Raw genomic sequence first — 16,999 nt, forward strand, 5'->3', positions numbered from 1 at the left:
GAAAGACCTATACCACTTTCTTTAAAAGAATTAACAGTCAACCCTAAGTAACTGTGCAAAAGAGGCAAAATGTCTTGTTGCCACTTAATTTCTCTATCCTTCCTCCCTTCTTTCTTATAAATACCTTACACCCTCTTGCTTTTTAGTGTAATATTCTACCCAGTATTTTGCCCTTTAGAAAGACTTTATTCTCCAAATTAATCACTTATTTCAATAATTACTCAACTCAAGTATTCCATGTACTTTAGAGAATGTTATTTAATTAATTCATAATGAAGCAGAAATTAAGATTTGTATTTTCTTCCCTGCCTGATTTTCCAAGTACATCTTAACTTACTCATAGGAGCTATCATTTTGTGGTTGGCAGGAAATCAGGCTCTGTCTGATTCTCCAAACATCTTCACTAATTCCCAGAGAAATCTGTGTAACTGTTCCCCGAGTAACTTTTACTACTTCTTCCACTATCATGTAATATTGGTTTGGAGAATAGATACTAAATTTTCTAAAATTACTTTCATGATCTCTACCTGTCCAAACCTTATTCTTCTCATGCCTTTCCCATCTTTATTAATGGGACCATCATCTATCTTGATGATATAAATGACCATCATGATATGACTTTATTGCTCAAGGCACAAAAAGGTTATCACCTTCTTTCACCACCTACATATTTAGTCACAAAGTGCTGTCAGTCATACCCAAAAAATAACATGAAATCCATCCATGTTTTTCTTATTTACATTTCTACTTGTTCTTTCTTAGTTGAGGACGTTGAACTGTGCTAGTGAGATAAGCCCTCCTCCACACAACCCCTTCTCCAAACAGCTAGTATGATATTGCTGAAATGCCAATTTTCAGGCTATTTCTACATAGAACAAGAAAATAATTCCTTAAGGATCTAGCCCTCACCTTCCTTCTCAAAGTGAACTCTCGGGCTTCCCTTGTGGCACAGTGGTTGGGAGTCCACCTGCCGATGCAAGGGACACGGGTTCGTGCCCCGGTCCGGGAAGATCCCACATGCCGTGGAGCGTCTGGGCCCGCGAGCCATGGCTGCTGGGCCTGCACGTCCGGAGCCTGTGCTCCGTAACGGGAGAGGCCACAACAGTGAGAGGCCCGCCTACGGCAAAAAAAAAAAAAAAAAAAAAGTGAACTCTCAACTTTTCCATATACAGAATATGGTAAGTATAACTAAAACATCAACTTTATTGAGTAGTTACTCTGTTCCACATGGCATTCTAAATATTCTACCTGAATAATCTCATCTATTTCTTATAATAACACACTAAGAAAAAAGTACTGTCATTAAAATAAATTTTAAAAGGAATAAAGTGAAGCCTAGAGAGGTTAAGTAATTTTCCCACCCTGATGAAGGGAGTCAGGATTCAAACCCTGGCTAGTCTGCCTCCAGAGCTCACATTCTTGTTAAACATTTTTTTTTTAATTGAAATACATTCAACATATAACACTGTGTAATTTCAAGGTGCATGACATGTTGATTTGATACATTTATATACTGCACTATGATTGCCATTGTAACTTTAGCTAGCACCCCTTTGTCATCAAATAATTATCATTTCTTAACGACCACACTCTACAGTGTCTTGCTATTTCCACATTAAACAAAACAAACAAAAAGTTTGTGTTGTCTCTTGTCTCTGTCATCATTGCCGTGCAAAGAATCTGAGGCTTAGAGAGGGTAGATAAATTTCTCAAGTTTGCAAGTCTAGTAAAATTATAAGTTGACCCTGAACCCAGGCTACTCTGAATCCACCTTGCTGTCTTTCTTCTGCCGTTGGACTCTCTGGCCCCTAAGATGAGATGGAGAGCCCCACAAACACTCCATCTTCCAACATATTGTTGATCACGGACTACATTTAAGGACTTTGTTAAATGCCTTGACGGCTATACATGACAATGTTCAAGAAAGGAACGATGCTGTAGGAAGATGCTGGCTATTTCCTTCTCTCCAAATGCCATCTCTATCAGCAGTTTTAAGTCAATCTGGGAGAACATCAAATCTATGCAATTTTCTTTTGAACTATGAAGAGAAAACTTTAATTTGTATGAACTAAAGCATGTGATTAAAGCATGAAATTCTTTCCAGTCTTGACGATGAGAAATGTTTGAAATGAATTAGTTTGCATACCACATTAATGTAGCCATCCCAAGGGCCAATAGCAAGGAACACTTCAATGGTTCAAGTGCACCCATGTGTGGTTACCCAAACTGCATATAGATTCAGAAACAGCTTCTGTTTTGAGTGATAATCAAGAGGTGCTGAAATTCTAGAGGACATTGTCATTATAAGTCAGATCTGGCAAATGCTTTAGTACCCAACACAAACTACAGCTCTAAAATTCTTTTACTTTTTTCCCCCAAGGCATAGAGTGTCAGAATATATTTTAGACATTCCTTACACTGAAAAAAAAGGTAAACACATCTGAATATATCTGTGGACTAAAAAGTTAGCCTACAGATTTTTTGCTGTTGTTGATCACAGACCATATAATTTCAAATAAACAATAATAAAAACTATGCAATAGTTCTAACCCATGATCTACATTAAAAATCAGTGAATTTTGAAAGCATATTTATTACAAGAGGTATGAATCATAAATATCCTTTAGCACAATAGATAAATATTTACTTTTATAGTATCTAAACCTCCTCTATCTTGGTAGAAAGACAAGCTTAACTATTGTAATTGGTATGGACAGACATTCATTCTATAAACATTTAGGCTCTGACATTCGAAGTAGGTAACTGAGAAGAGCAAAACCCAGTCCTGTTGATGAACTGAATAAACTGAGGAAGACATAAACATAAGCAAGGCAGTTTCTTTATTGCATTATGTTTTATTTACTTTTAGACACTATGTATGAATAAAGCCACAGGTGTCCCATCTCCCACTATGCTTTCACTGGAGAGTATGTCTTTCTGGCTCTTCTGTTTCTACAATAACATTATTCAAAAGATAAACCTATTTCACTTTTATTAACTAAGAAGTAATTTAATATGGATGATTTGAATAATTCTTTATGAAAATATGTCCTTTATGACAAATATGTTGCTTGAAGTGTTAGGGTCTGTTACGTGACAATCTAAACCGTTATTACTCATTGCAAAATGGTCAAAGGCAAGTTCTAGCTTCATCAAGCTGAAACCTTCCTTACTCCCAATAATTCTCCCATTAAGACACAAACATAATCATGACAATTCCAGAGGCAGAACACATATGAACAGAGCCATCTGTTTAAAGCAGTACTACTGCTGGGAAAACACAAGTACGTAAGAAAAAATCTCTACTGGAAGGAAAAGGCAAATAGCAAAAATAATGAACTTTAAAGTTAGAGACAGAGAAAAACTCTCTTCAAACATGATATAGAGGGCTTCCCTGGTGGTGCAGTGGTTAAGAATCTGCCTTCCAGTGCAGGGGACACAGGTTCAAGCCCTGGTCCAGGAAGATCCCAAATGCCGTGGAGCAACTAAGCCTGTGCACCACAACTACTGAGCCTGTGCTCTAGAGCCCGCGAGCCACAACTACTGAACCCATGTGCCACAACTACCGAAGCCCATGTGCCTAGAGCCCGTGCTCTGCAACAAGGGAAGCCAGAACAATGAGAAGTCTGTGCACCACAATGAAGAGTAGCCCCCGCTAGCCGCAACTAGAGAAAGCCCACGCGCAGCAACAAAGACCCAACACAGCCAAAAATAAATAAATAAAATAAATAATTTTTTTTAAAAAATCAGTTTAAAAAAAAAGATGATATAGACAACTATGTATGTACAGCATTGGTGGAAAAGAATTCAGAATAAAACAGTCAAGGAAAATCATAATTACTGTATTTATTGTCAGTGATAATAAAAAAGTCTTCTTTTCCAAATTAAAATCTTGGAACATCTGTTTACTGATATGGATGGCATGTTGTGTTTCACTGGATGTTTCTTTGTTATAAGTGTTATCAATGTGATCAAAAAATAACTGGAGCAAATATAAACTTAAATGCACTAGGTTAAATGTCAAGTGTGTTGGCAAGCTACTTCCATTATGACTGACAGCAGATCTGATGTTCTCTCATGCTACCGCATTCATGGCCCAGGTTGATTCTGTCAAGCACTGTGTTTTTCTCTCACAGCTCCACATTTCCACAATTTAACAAATTCCAAGGTAGATGAGATCATAGGACACATGAGTAACATCACTACCATTGCCAACATTATTTTTCTTCTGCAGCTTTTATACTCAACTTGAGTATAAGTCTCCTGCAGGCAGGAACAGGGACTATTTTGCAGAGGCTCCCTGTTCCATGTCCATTACCTAATACAGTGCTTGGTACAGGGCAGGTGCTGAATAAAGATTTGTTGAATGGTCAGATGAATGAGTAAATACTACTACAAGTTGATAACATCTAATTCCTTTCAAATACTTATAATATTGTTTCAATAAAATAATAAAAAACAGAGAACTGAAAGACCCTTAATAAACTTTTATTCCAATTTTTCACTCAGATGAAAATCTCCATAACAACAGCAACAGCAACCTCTTTTGTGTCAGTACTATGCTAACTGCTATGCATACAGTAGAATATTTTTTTAATTAATTTTTATTGGAGTATAGTTGCTTTACAATGTGTTAGTTTCTGCTGTACAGTAAAGTGAATCAGCTATATATATATATATATATATATATATATATATATATATATATACCCTCTTTTTTGGATTTCCTTCCCATTTAGAACTTTTAATACCAGTATTGAGGAGGTAGATACATTATTTTCCATTTACAAATGGGGAAATGAGGCATATAAAGTTTAAGACACATGTGAATGGCCCACAGCTAGCAAGTGGTAAAACTAAAATTCTAACCCTGCTGGAAAAGCTCAAATATCAAGTCAAATTAAGTTTGGCTGAGAGTAAAAGAAACCCAAGGCTGTTTTGGCAGCTGTGTTCTACAAAGTTTTTAGGAACCAAGATTCCAATCACATTACTGCTCTAACATACCTGGGCTGTGTCTTTTATCCTCAGATTCTAAAGCAATATCTCTCTTCCAGGGAGCAAGATGGAGGAAGAATCAAAAAGAGTAGTAAGGAATACCTGACAACCACGTCTTAAGGAAGACTCCTGGAAATGGACACATTTTCTTATATCTCCTTGACCAGAAGTTAGTCACTATTATGAGTTGAACTGTATCCTTCAAAATTCATGTCGAAGTCCTAATCCTCGGTACCTCAGAATATGACTTCATTTAAAAATAGAGCCATTGAAAATGTAATTAGTTAAGATGAGGTCATACTGGAGTAGGGTGGGCCCCTGATCCAATATGACTGGTGTCTTTATAAAAAGAATGCCATGCACAGAGTCAGGCATGAACACAGAAAGGGCACCATGTGAAGACTGGAATTAAGCTGCATAAGCCAAGGAACTACCAGAGGCTAGGAGAGAGGCTTGGAACAGATCTTTTCCTGGCAACTTCAGTAGGAGCATGGCTTAGCTGACACCTTCATCTTGGACCACTAGCCTCTAGAATTGTGAGACAATATACTTCTGTTGTCTAAGCCGCTCAGTTTGTAGTATTTTGTTAAGGTAACCAATACAGTAACCTTTAAGGTGGTCTGGAAAAATTTAGGTTTTTTGCGCTATGTTTAGTTAAAATTTTGAAAAAAAAGAAAATGATTATTGTAGGACAACAGGCAGTCTTTCCCAAATTATGCAACACTCTGAGAGGTGGTATCAGCATTTCATTGAATCTGTCACTATTAATTATGAAAGGTATATTATTACATTATATTTTGAACTACTTAGAAATAAAAAATGCTTGCAATTTAACTATGATAGGTCACCTACTATAAGGTGCATCCTTATTTCAGAGGTGTTAAATGTGAAAAAAAGAAATGGGCATCTTAGAATCAATGAAATACAGTAAATGTTCTATAGACAATTTAGTTATAACTGTAAACACAGAAAAGAAATTGTTTACATGGGCTATAATTCAATATTTTACATTCTAGCTTATATAAAATAAAATGCCTTGTCTCACTACAGGAATTTTTAAAGTTTATATAAGATAAGAAGATACAAAGGATATAAAAATATCCAAATGGATATTGATATAGATATAAATATATAAAAATAAACCTGTTCTTTGATTAACTTTGTTCAAAATACTTCCACTAGATTAGTGGAATGTAGTATTAGTGGTATCATATATTCCCTTTAAATGAAAGTAATGTTTGGTATCAGTTATGCTTATTCTACAAAGAAAGGATAATTTGAGGTGGTGGTTTCATGAAAGAAATGTAATGCCCCTTTTTCTAGCAAATAGAAAATAATAGTACTGTTTTAATTGAGAATAATATAAAGAGGGTCTAATAAGTGAGATAAAAACTGTAAAATCAAATGCAGTAATAATATCCTTGTTTAAACATTTTGCTTTTATTTTCCTTTTCTCTATGAAACTCAGTCCCATTTACTTGAATTATTCTTCTCATTATGTATTGGCTAAACCTCTTTAGAAGTAACTGGGATTTTTCATTTTAGTCCCAAAGGAAAATGTTAATTGCATGTCACCATGACAAGTTGAATTATTAAGACATATATTACTAGATAATTCTACAACTCTCTAATTTTAGAGAATCTGATCAAGAAATCCACTTTCTTAGATGTAGCTGAGATCTAAAAAAAATGCAAAGCATCTGTTTCACAATTAGCAAGGAACAATGTAAGGATGAGTTAACTTGCTAAACCAGGGGCAGAGAAAAGAAACCAGAGTCTCCCACTGTTCAAGCTTTGATGATTTTACATTTGTGAACCCATAACTGAGTTTAATTCAGCAACTGACCTGTGAAACAGCACCAGTTATCAATATTAATAACTATTACAGTATTTAGAATATCCCCACAGTATTACAGAACACAGTAAAACCAATTTGAGATTCAATTACATCAATAAACAGCTAAAACATTAGTAAAGGTATTTGTTAACACAAAGAAGGAAATGCTTAGAGTCTAAAGAGGGCATTTGCAAGGCAAGGAGCTGGGCTGCCCATAAGGCTTGCTGGACACTGTTGCTTTAAGCAAAGCAGCCTCTGGCCAGATATATTTGGGGGGGGAGGTGGAGTCAAGTGGCCATAATAATTTCAATAAAGGGAGGGGACAAGGGAACAGTCAAATGTGTTTAGCAAAATGGAGGTGATAAGTAATTCATTCTAATAACTTAAATTAGGTATTTGTAAAGCTAAAAGAAAACAGGATAAAAACAAGGACACTGGAAGTATAGAACAACCTAAGAGTTCTAGACAGCAAGAGATTCATCTGCAGCAGAAATTCATTTTATATAAAAAATTTAAATCATAAAATTATTATCAAAATTTTTGTCCTGAAGATTTAGAGTCAAGAAAAGTAAAAAAGGACTTTTCTCCCATTTTAATAAGTAAATTCAGTTCTTAAAATACCTAACAAAGAACAAATTCAGCAAAATTTCTTTTGACACCTGGCCTGTTAGTGAACCTCTTCCTACTTTCTGAGCAGCTCAATCCTACCTCCATTTTCTTTAAAGATCATCTAAAATGTTAAATGTTTTGTGTGGTCTTTCCTGATCTCCATAAGGAAATACACGCTCTCTAGATGGTATTTTTCCATTTGTACCTCATCTCCAAGATCACTTAAATGCTTGACTTATCTACATTCTAGATCAGGAGTTGGCATAGTTTTTCTATGAAGGGTAAATATTTTAGGCTTCACTGGCCACTTGGTCTCTTTCACAGTTACTCAGCTCTGTTATTTTAAGGTGAAAGCAACCATAGACAATACACAAATTGGAGCACAGATGTGTTCCGATAAAACTTTATTTATGGACACTGAAATCTGAATTTCATATAATTTTCACATGTCACAAGTATTATTCTTATTTTGATTTCATTCTCAACTACATAAAAATGTAAAAATCCTTTACTCACCGACCATACAAAACCAGGTGGCAGACCAGATTTGGCCCACAAACCGTGGCTTGCCAACCTGTGTTCTAGATTATGGGTTTTGTAAGAAAAGGTACCTCCTAAACTCATCTTTACCACCCCTGCAGTACTTAATGAGTGCTTCTGTAAGTACCTGTCAAAGTGAATGCTAGCATTAGAGAGACAAGTGGCAGTGAATAAAAACAAAATGTAAAGCGAGTTCACCCTTTTGTCTACCTCCTCAAAACGTCTTTAAGCAGATACCCTATTATTATCTTTCATACTGTCCTGTTCTTTCCCATTAAGCAGTTACCACAATAGTTAATAATGTATTTATTTGTGAGTTTTCATGTTTATTACTATATTAATTTCTGTCACTGATGTGATAAATTACCATAAACGTAGTGGCTTAAAGCAATATATATTTTGATCTCACAGTTTCCACAGGTCAGCAGTCAGATGGGCTTGGCTGGGTCTCTGCTTAGAGTGGCACAAGGCTGAAATCAAGATATCTACAGGACTGTGTTCCTTTATAAAAACTCGAAGGAGAGTCTGTAAGGGAGAATCTGCTTCTAGGCTCATGTTAGCTGAATTGAGTTCCATGCAGTTATAGGACTGAGGTCCCCATTTCCTTGATGACTGTTGGCTGTTACTCTCAGCTTCTAAAGTCCACTGCACTCCTTGACTCATGCCACCTTTGCCTTTAAAGCCAGTAAATGCAGATCACGTCCTTTTCATGCTTCACCTCTCCTGTCTTTTCTTCTGCTCCTCATCTCTCTCACTTAAGCCAGGAAAGATTCTCCGGCTTTTAAAGTTTCATGAGATTAGATGTTCTTACTCGTATAGTCTAAGTTAATGTCCGCATGTCAAGGTCAGTAACCTTAATCACATCTGCAAAGTCCCTTTGCCATGTAACATAACATTGTCATAGGTTTCAGGGATTAGGGCATAGACATCTTTGGAGGGAGGCATTATTCAACATACCACAAGGAAGCATTATTCAACATACCACAATTACCATCTATCCTGTTAGATTGCTAGTTACATGAGCAAAGGCCCTATATCTTTTATCAGTGCTGTTTACCCAATGTCTGACATGCTTGCCAGACACAGAGCAATTGTTCAATAAATATTTCTTGAATTAAAGAAAGAATGAGTGAGCAAATGAATGAATGAATAGGTGGGTCTAGGATTAAGTAGAATGTTCTAACCTTGAGTCAAACATTTAGGAGCCTTGAGTGTATCTATGGGACAGTGGTTAATAAAAGCACAGACTTTCACTTTAGGAAGACATGGAACCGGGACTTCCCTGGTGGTGCAGTGGTTGGGAATCTGCCTGCCAATGCAGGGGACACAGGTTCGTGCCCTGGTCCAGGAAGATCCCACATGCTGTGGAAAAAATAACCCCTGTGCAACAACTACTGAGACTGTGCTCTAGGACCTGCGAGCCACAACTACTGAGCCCACGTGCCACAACTACTGAAGCCCGCGCATCTAGAGCCCTTGCTCTGCAACAAGAGAAGTCACCACAATGAGAAGCCCACTGACCGCAACAATTAGCCCCCGCTTGCTGCAACTAGAGAAAGCCCGCGCACAGCAAAAAAGACCCAAAACAGCCAAATATAAATAAATAAGTAAATAAGTGTATAAAAAACAAACAAACAAGAAAAGATTATTTAAAAAAAGACATGGAATGAAGTTGGAAATTTTACTGTCACTTATTAACTGAGTAACCTTAGGGGATATTCACCGAGAATCTCTGTGCCACAGTTTCTTCATATGAAAAATGGGAAATCAAAATATCTTCCTAAAAGTTATGCTGAGGATCAAATATGTATGACTATGTGTCTAGTTCCTGGATATTACAGTGCCTAGCACATAGTAAGCACTTATTTTATTATAGCCATTATAAATGTTGCAGGTATTTTGAAGTCTTGGTAGCTGATGGAATTAACTTAAGTGGGAAGAAATAGAATAGAGGAGAGGAGGAAGGGGGGGGAAGAAGGGTAGGGTGGGGTCTAGGAGATGGAAGGGAAGAGAGAGGTCTCAGCAGAACACTGGCACCTATCAGTATTTAAGAAACAACTAACTGAAGAGAAATAAGAATCATGACTAAAGACACAAGAGAAATAGAGAAGAGCACAGTCTTGGAAACAAAAGTGGAGGAGGAGTTTGAAGGACAGAGTCATTAACAGTTTCAAATGCAGGGACAATAGCATGTAATGTAAAAACTGATGAGTCCATTACATTATTGGATAAAGAGGTCAGTGGTGACTCAGTAAGGAAGGTTTGGTGAGGTATTGAGGTAGAGAGCCAAATGTAGTAGTTTGAAGGAGAAATGGAAGAGGAAAGAATGAGAAGGGAGAAAATGGAATGAGAAAGCATGGTCTATTCTTTCCAGAAGCTTAATTTTGAAGGAAAAAAGAAAGATGAGCCATAACTTGGGGGAAAGGCTTGACATAAAGGGGAATTTGGGTTGTGCATGTGTTTATTTTACTGTCCTTCACTCATTCCTTACCACAGCTATTTCAATCCCTTTCCTTCTTCTCATGCCCCTAGCCTTTCCACCTTACCCCTGTTCATGAAAAATTTAATCAACAGTCAATCTAAGAAAGAAATGGAAAATTTTATCTGAGCTGACCTGAGAATTATGACCTGGGAGACAGTCTTTCAGAAAACTATGAGGTCTGTTCTGAAGAGGTATGGGGACAAGCTAATATATATGTGATTTTAGAGAAGAAGTCCATGCAATTGAGCACACATATTGGTAGAAGGTTACTGCTATTTGCAAGGAACAGATATATTAGTGAAAGATTTTAGTGTTTTTCTAAGTATAGGAAGATGCAAGAAACTGGGTTCACAAGATTTTCTCCTGAAAATATCTATCTGAGGGCCACTTCTGCCAGTTTTCCCAGAGCACAAAGTGCTTCATCCTGATCTTTGCTCTGAATTCCTTTTAGGGTGTATTGTAGGTCAGCAACTTCAGTGGCTAATGACTTGATTCTTGTAGAACTGGATGGTGGGCAACATTATTTTACAATCCCTTCCCTTTTGGTCTTAATTTCAACTGAGGTCTGACAAGCATTTTGTGAGCAATTTGTCCCACAGCACTAGGAATGCTTATTCCCAGGTCAGGCGGGGATTTCGTTAATAAGCCACTCAATGTGCTATTACAGGACTAGGCTCTGTTAACAACAGTAGCCAAAAGCCCTTGGACGGTCTGTCTTACTAGTCTATTATGGTCCAGGAAATGGTTCCCACTTATTGCTTTTTTCCCAAATCTAGAGTTACACTGTTGTAATCATTGACATTATTGAACTGTATATTTGGTCAATGGTCTCAATTTGCCTAGTCGTCATTCTTTTTATCAGAGGCTTAGTCACACATTTGGTAATGCAAGAAGCAATAATCCTGTAAAATAGGCAGACTACAAGTAATAGACCTAGTAACATTAATAAGATCATAAGTTAAGTATTCAAGGGAAAAACTTCCATTAGGTGTGGCCCAGTATCTCCCCAGACCATCTAACCCAGTCTGCTCTGCACCAATCGCTATCTTTAAGAGACATGATATGTTGGAATCATACATAAAGTTCACCATAGATACCTGCATGTACAAGGTGAGTGGTGGGTCATCATGCCCCCTTACAGGATTGAGAAAGGATGGTTATCTTCTAAGGAGTTACTGGCTGGTGTCATAAGAAGAAAAATTTATCTTTATGGTTGAGCAGGTATTTCTGCCATTGGGGAGGTCTGGTTAATGCTCAATGCAGATGCACGATGCACACTAGAGGGGAGGTATGAGGCCTAAATGGGCAGAGAAAAAATTTATGTTAAAATTTTTCTTGCTTTCCTTTAAAATATGAATTTTATTTCATTACCCCGTCAAGCTCAACAAAGAAGCTCAACCACTTCATGCAACATATAGGAACCATCAGGTAGGAACTTCCTCAACTTCTCAGGATAACCTCCCTCCCACATCTCAACCCCCAAAATGCCTTACCTTCTGCCTTGCTAACACAGTGCAAGTGATGAACCTTCCCATACCAGAATATTTGTCTTACTTGTGGTTTGAATCACTGCCCTACTTGCCTTCTTACCATGATCTTGAATAATTATTAGCTCCTCTGTATCTCAGTTCCTTTCATTGTAAAGTGGAAGCAAAAACTCACTATGTTAATGTAGATTAAATAAGATAAGCATGTATAAAATTTTAATATAGTGCCTGGTATTTAGTAGGCACTCAATATCTCTTCTCCCTTGCGCTCAATACCAAATGGTCTCTCACCTTGTTTGTTCCTTATTCTGTTATGCTTTTTCCCCTAAACTTTTGTCTTCCTCTAGCTTGGTCAATTGTTAGATTTTTACATTAGACACTTTCTATTCTCCCAGTATCCAAGGTTTACCAATTCTTTTCTATTTTTTAGTCTATTACATGCCCATTGTTCTTTCATCTCTTATAAGCTACCTCTGCAGTTCTAATCTTGTAGTCTTGCCCCACATCTTTTCAATCTCCACCTCTATTCATACTCTTATTACAACAGCAGTTCTGCAGCATTTCACTTGTGAACTCTACTCTTTCGGCCTTCCTACTTCATATAGTCCCCTTCTCTCACCACCTCCTTACTCTTTGACTTAACATCTTATAAGCAATAAATAGAAAGTCACTTATTAGATATACGTCCCATGAGGGAAAGAACATTATCTGTTTTGTCCATTGCTGTATCCCTGGGACCTTGAACCTTGATTGTTTCTTGAATATTGAGTGAATGAATTAATGAACATGTCCCAGCCTTCAGTGTCCTCTCCCCAAAGTCACCAAACTGCTTTGCCTAACTGCCTATCAAATTTGTATCTTTAGCTAAAACTTTGCTTTTGTGTTTCAAGCTACCTGCTTGATAGTTCCCCTTGAATGTCTCCTCTTAAATTAGACATGACCCAAACTAAATTCAAGAACCTTACTTCCACATCTCCATTGTTTCTCCTCCACAGCCCTCTAGCTCAATGAATCCATCTGTTGTTCTAACCAGACAGTTTGGAGTCACTTATGAGCTCATCTTATTCATTTCTCCTAACCAACCCTCACCAAATCCACAGATTTTGCAATTGCATATCTCTTGGCTCTGTACTCTTCTTTCCCTCTCCTTTGCTAACATCTAGTCGAGCAATCACTATGTACCCTGGACTTATGCAATAGTTGATTAACTTCTCTCCTCATACTCATGCCTAAGCCCTGTATAAACCATTCTCCATACAGTCATAAGAATAATATGTTTAAATGTAAATTTAATCATGTCACTCTTATTCAAAACATTGGAATGAAATAATAAACATGACCTATGAGGCTGTACATCATTGAACTCTTGCCTACTTTACCAGCTTAATTTTTTCCACTCTGCTCAGCATTTGCATTCTCATCATTTTCTCTAGAGTTCATGCTTCTTCCTACCTTGGAATCTTCAGAGGTGGTTCTTTCATTCGTGCTTCTGTAATCAACTGCACATCAGCTAGTTGGCTCTGCTTCAGCTGGTTATGTGGTTGTCAGCTGGGTATCTCAGCTCTCCTCCACAATCTCTTCCAGGCTATCCTTGTTCTATGGGCTTGTTCTGTGGCAGAGACAGGACCAAAAACAAGTCACAAGATGAACGCAAGCTCAAGGAGTGGAGAAATAGACCAACCACTGTTAGATGGGAGAAACTGCCAAATCACATTACAAACAAGGAGCATGGATATAGGTGACCATTATCTGGAGCCATCAATACAATGAATTGACACAGCAGCCAAATAGCAGAAAGAAATGTTAATTTTTTTTCTCACCTTTAGATTAAAGTCTAGGATATTGGTGGATGCAAATATGAATACATTAATATATACTTAATTGAGTATTGGAAGATATTTATATCTCAAAACTTCTCAAAAATAGTAGAAAAGTTTCCCTAATGATAAGGATAGAGGATGTAGGAATGTTTGGAATTAATATTCAGGAAGTGCAAAATGGCATTTGTTTTATCTTTAGGATTACAATAGTGATGGAATTTACCTGGGACTTGAAAATGGTGCTCTAAAAATCAGGGAAGTTTCAGGAGCAGTGCAGGAAGAATAAAGCAACGAATAAAAGACCTGAATTTTAGAGCAGGAGAAAGTCATCAAGCCTTCCATATGTAGGTGATTTCCTCTGTGTCTCTTTATGCTCCAAAATTCACACATCCCTATTTTAAATAGTAGCACCAGGTACCTATCTTAATAGTATTTATTAAGGCTGAAACTTTACATTACTTTTTGTGGGTTTCTACACAGAGAGCAGAGGTTGTCTGCAATTTTTGCACGTCTTTGAGTATAAATATTTTATACATGACAAGGATATATATTTGAATATATTACATGAAAAATAAATAATTACTAACATTACATAATAATAAATAATTACAACATTACTAGTTTATTGAAGCCCTATGCACACCTCTCACTCAGTGCGTCCTCTTTCTCCCACCACTTATTATTCAAAGGTATTATTTTCTACCATTGTGATTTTAGGACATACACATGTATCGGCAAATAAATAGTATTTAGTTTTATGTTATTGGACTTTACATAAATCACTCATTTTTTTAACATCTTTATTGGAGTATAATTGCTTTACAATGGTCTGTTAGTTTCTGCTTTATAACAAAGTGAATCAGCTATACATATACATATATCCTCATATCTCCTCCCTCTTTCGTCTCCCTCCCACCCTCCCTATCCCATCCCTCTAGGTGATCACAAAGCACCAAGCTGATCTCCCCTTGCTATGCGGCTGCTTCCCACTAGCTATCTATTTTACATTTGGTAGTGTATATATGTCCATGCTACTCTCTCACTTCGTCCCAACTTACCCTTACCCCGCCCCGTGTCCTCAAGTCCATTCTCTACTTCTGTGTCTTTATTCCTGTCCTGCCTCTATGTTCGTCAAACCCCCCCCCCACTTTTTTTTTTAGATTCCATATATATGTGTTAGCATGCGGTATTTGTTTTTCTCTTTCTGACTTATTTCACTCTGTATGACAGACTCTAGGTCCATCCACCTCACTACGAATAACTCAATTTCGTTTCTTTCTATGGCTGAGTAATATTCCATTGTCTGTATATGCCACATCTTCTTTATCCATTCATCTGTCAATGGACACTTAGGTTGCTTCCATGTGCTGGCTATTGTAAATAGAGTTGCAATGAACATTGTGGTACATGACTCTTTGAATTATGGTTTTCTCAGGGTATATGCCCAGTAGAGGCATTGCTGGGTTGTATGGTAGTTTTATTTTTAGTTTTTTAAGAGCTCTCCATACTGTTCTCCATAGTGGCTTTATCAATTTACATTCCCACCAACAGTGCAAGAGTGTTCCCTTTTCTCCACACCCTCTCCAGCATTTATTGTTTGTAAATTTTTTGATGCTGACCATTCTGACTGGTGTTAGGTGATACCTCATTGTAGTTTTGATTTGCATTTCTCTAATGATTAGTGATGTTGAGTGTACCTTCATGTGTTTGTTGGCAATCTGTATATCTTCTTTGGAGAAATGTCTATTTAGGTCTTCTGCCCATTCTTGGACTGGGTTGTTTGTTTTTTTGGTATTGAGCTACATGAGCTGCTTGTATATTTTGGAAATTAATCCTTTGTCAGTTGCTTCATTTGTAAATATTTTCTCCCATCCTGAGGGTTGTCTTTTCAGCTTGTTTATGGTTTCCTTTGCTGTGCAAAAGCTTTTAAGTTTCATTAGGTCCCATTTGTTTATTGTTGTTTTTATTTCCACTTCTCTAGGTGCAAAAAGGATCTTGCTGTGATTTATGTCATAGAGAAATCACTCGTTTTTAACACTGCGTAGCATAGCAGTATTTGTGTAGATGTATATGAAGTCTTATACATATAATTTTATGTGTTCCTCTGTCAATGGATATTTGGATATTTAGATTGTTTCCAGGTTTTTTGTTATTATAAATAATACAGAGGTGTTCATTCATAACTTCTGGCATACATGTGCTACATGTACAAGAATTTCTCTTAGGATTATACCTAGCAAATGAATTTCACATTTTTAACATTACTAAACAATGACAAATTGTTTCCCAGAAGTAGTCTTAAGAAACAAATTCTCATCAGAAGTGTATAAGACTTGACATTGTTCCACCAATACTTAGTTTTATTAGACTTCTTAATTTTTGTTCACAAGGTTAGGGATAAAATAGTATCTCATTGTAGTTTTAATATGGGTTTCCATGGTTATTAATGAGGTTGAGGGTCTTTTCTTATGTTTACTGGTTCACATGTTTCATATGTTCAATATTTCATATGAGTGTTTATGTGCTATTTTTTCCCACTGTTTTGTCTCTAACCTGTATCATTTTGTTTTGTTTTCCTATTGCATAAATTAGATTATTTTTGGTAAAGTAAGCTCCCCTAGCAATTTATTTATTTGCAAATATCTTTCTTTGATCTTCTTTTAGAAAGTTTGTTGCCTGAGGTACACAATTTTTTGTTGACAATTACCTCTGGTAATGGTCAATTTTATGTGTCAACTTAACTGGACCTAGATGCCTAAATAACTGGTAAAACATTATTTCTGGCTGTGTTTTTGAGATTAGCATTTGAATCAGTAGACTGAGTAAAGGTCACTTTCATGAATGCGAGCAAGCATAACCCAATCCTTTGAGGGCCTAAATAGAACAAAAAGGTGGAGGAAGGGTGACTTTGCTCTCTGTTTGATCTGGGACATCCAGCTTCTTCTGCCCTCAGACATATGTGTTTCCGGTTCTCGTGTTTCCAGACTCAGATGGGGGCTTATACCATAGAAGTCCCAATTCTCAGGTCTTCTGACTCAGACTGAATTACACCACTGATTTCTCTGGTTCCAGCTTGCAGACAGCAAGCAGATCATGGGACTTCTAAACTTCTGTCACTGTGTTAGTCAATTCCTATAATACATCCTTTTATATACATCTCTATATATCCTATTGATTCTGTTTTTCTAGAGAATCCTGACAAAAACACTTCTCCATAACATATAGATTC

The 16,999-nt window shown here is 36.8% G+C and overlaps 1 long non-coding RNA gene across 1 annotated transcript in view; it reads right to left on the reverse strand.

Moving 5' to 3' along the window:
• Positions 1 to 13,421: 13,421 nt before the first annotated feature.
• The window catches only part of LOC307065431, a 90,245-nt gene continuing 86,667 nt past the window's right edge, over positions 13,422 to 16,999 (reverse strand). Inside the window, exon 5 of the long non-coding RNA XR_013811333.1 lies at positions 13,422 to 13,559. This is a non-coding gene — a long non-coding RNA (uncharacterized lncRNA). The remainder of the gene's footprint in view (positions 13,560 to 16,999) is intronic.

Source organism: Hyperoodon ampullatus, assembly GCF_949752795.1.
Source record: "Hyperoodon ampullatus genome assembly, chromosome: 17".
Classification (NCBI taxonomy): Eukaryota; Metazoa; Chordata; class Mammalia; order Artiodactyla; family Ziphiidae; genus Hyperoodon; species Hyperoodon ampullatus.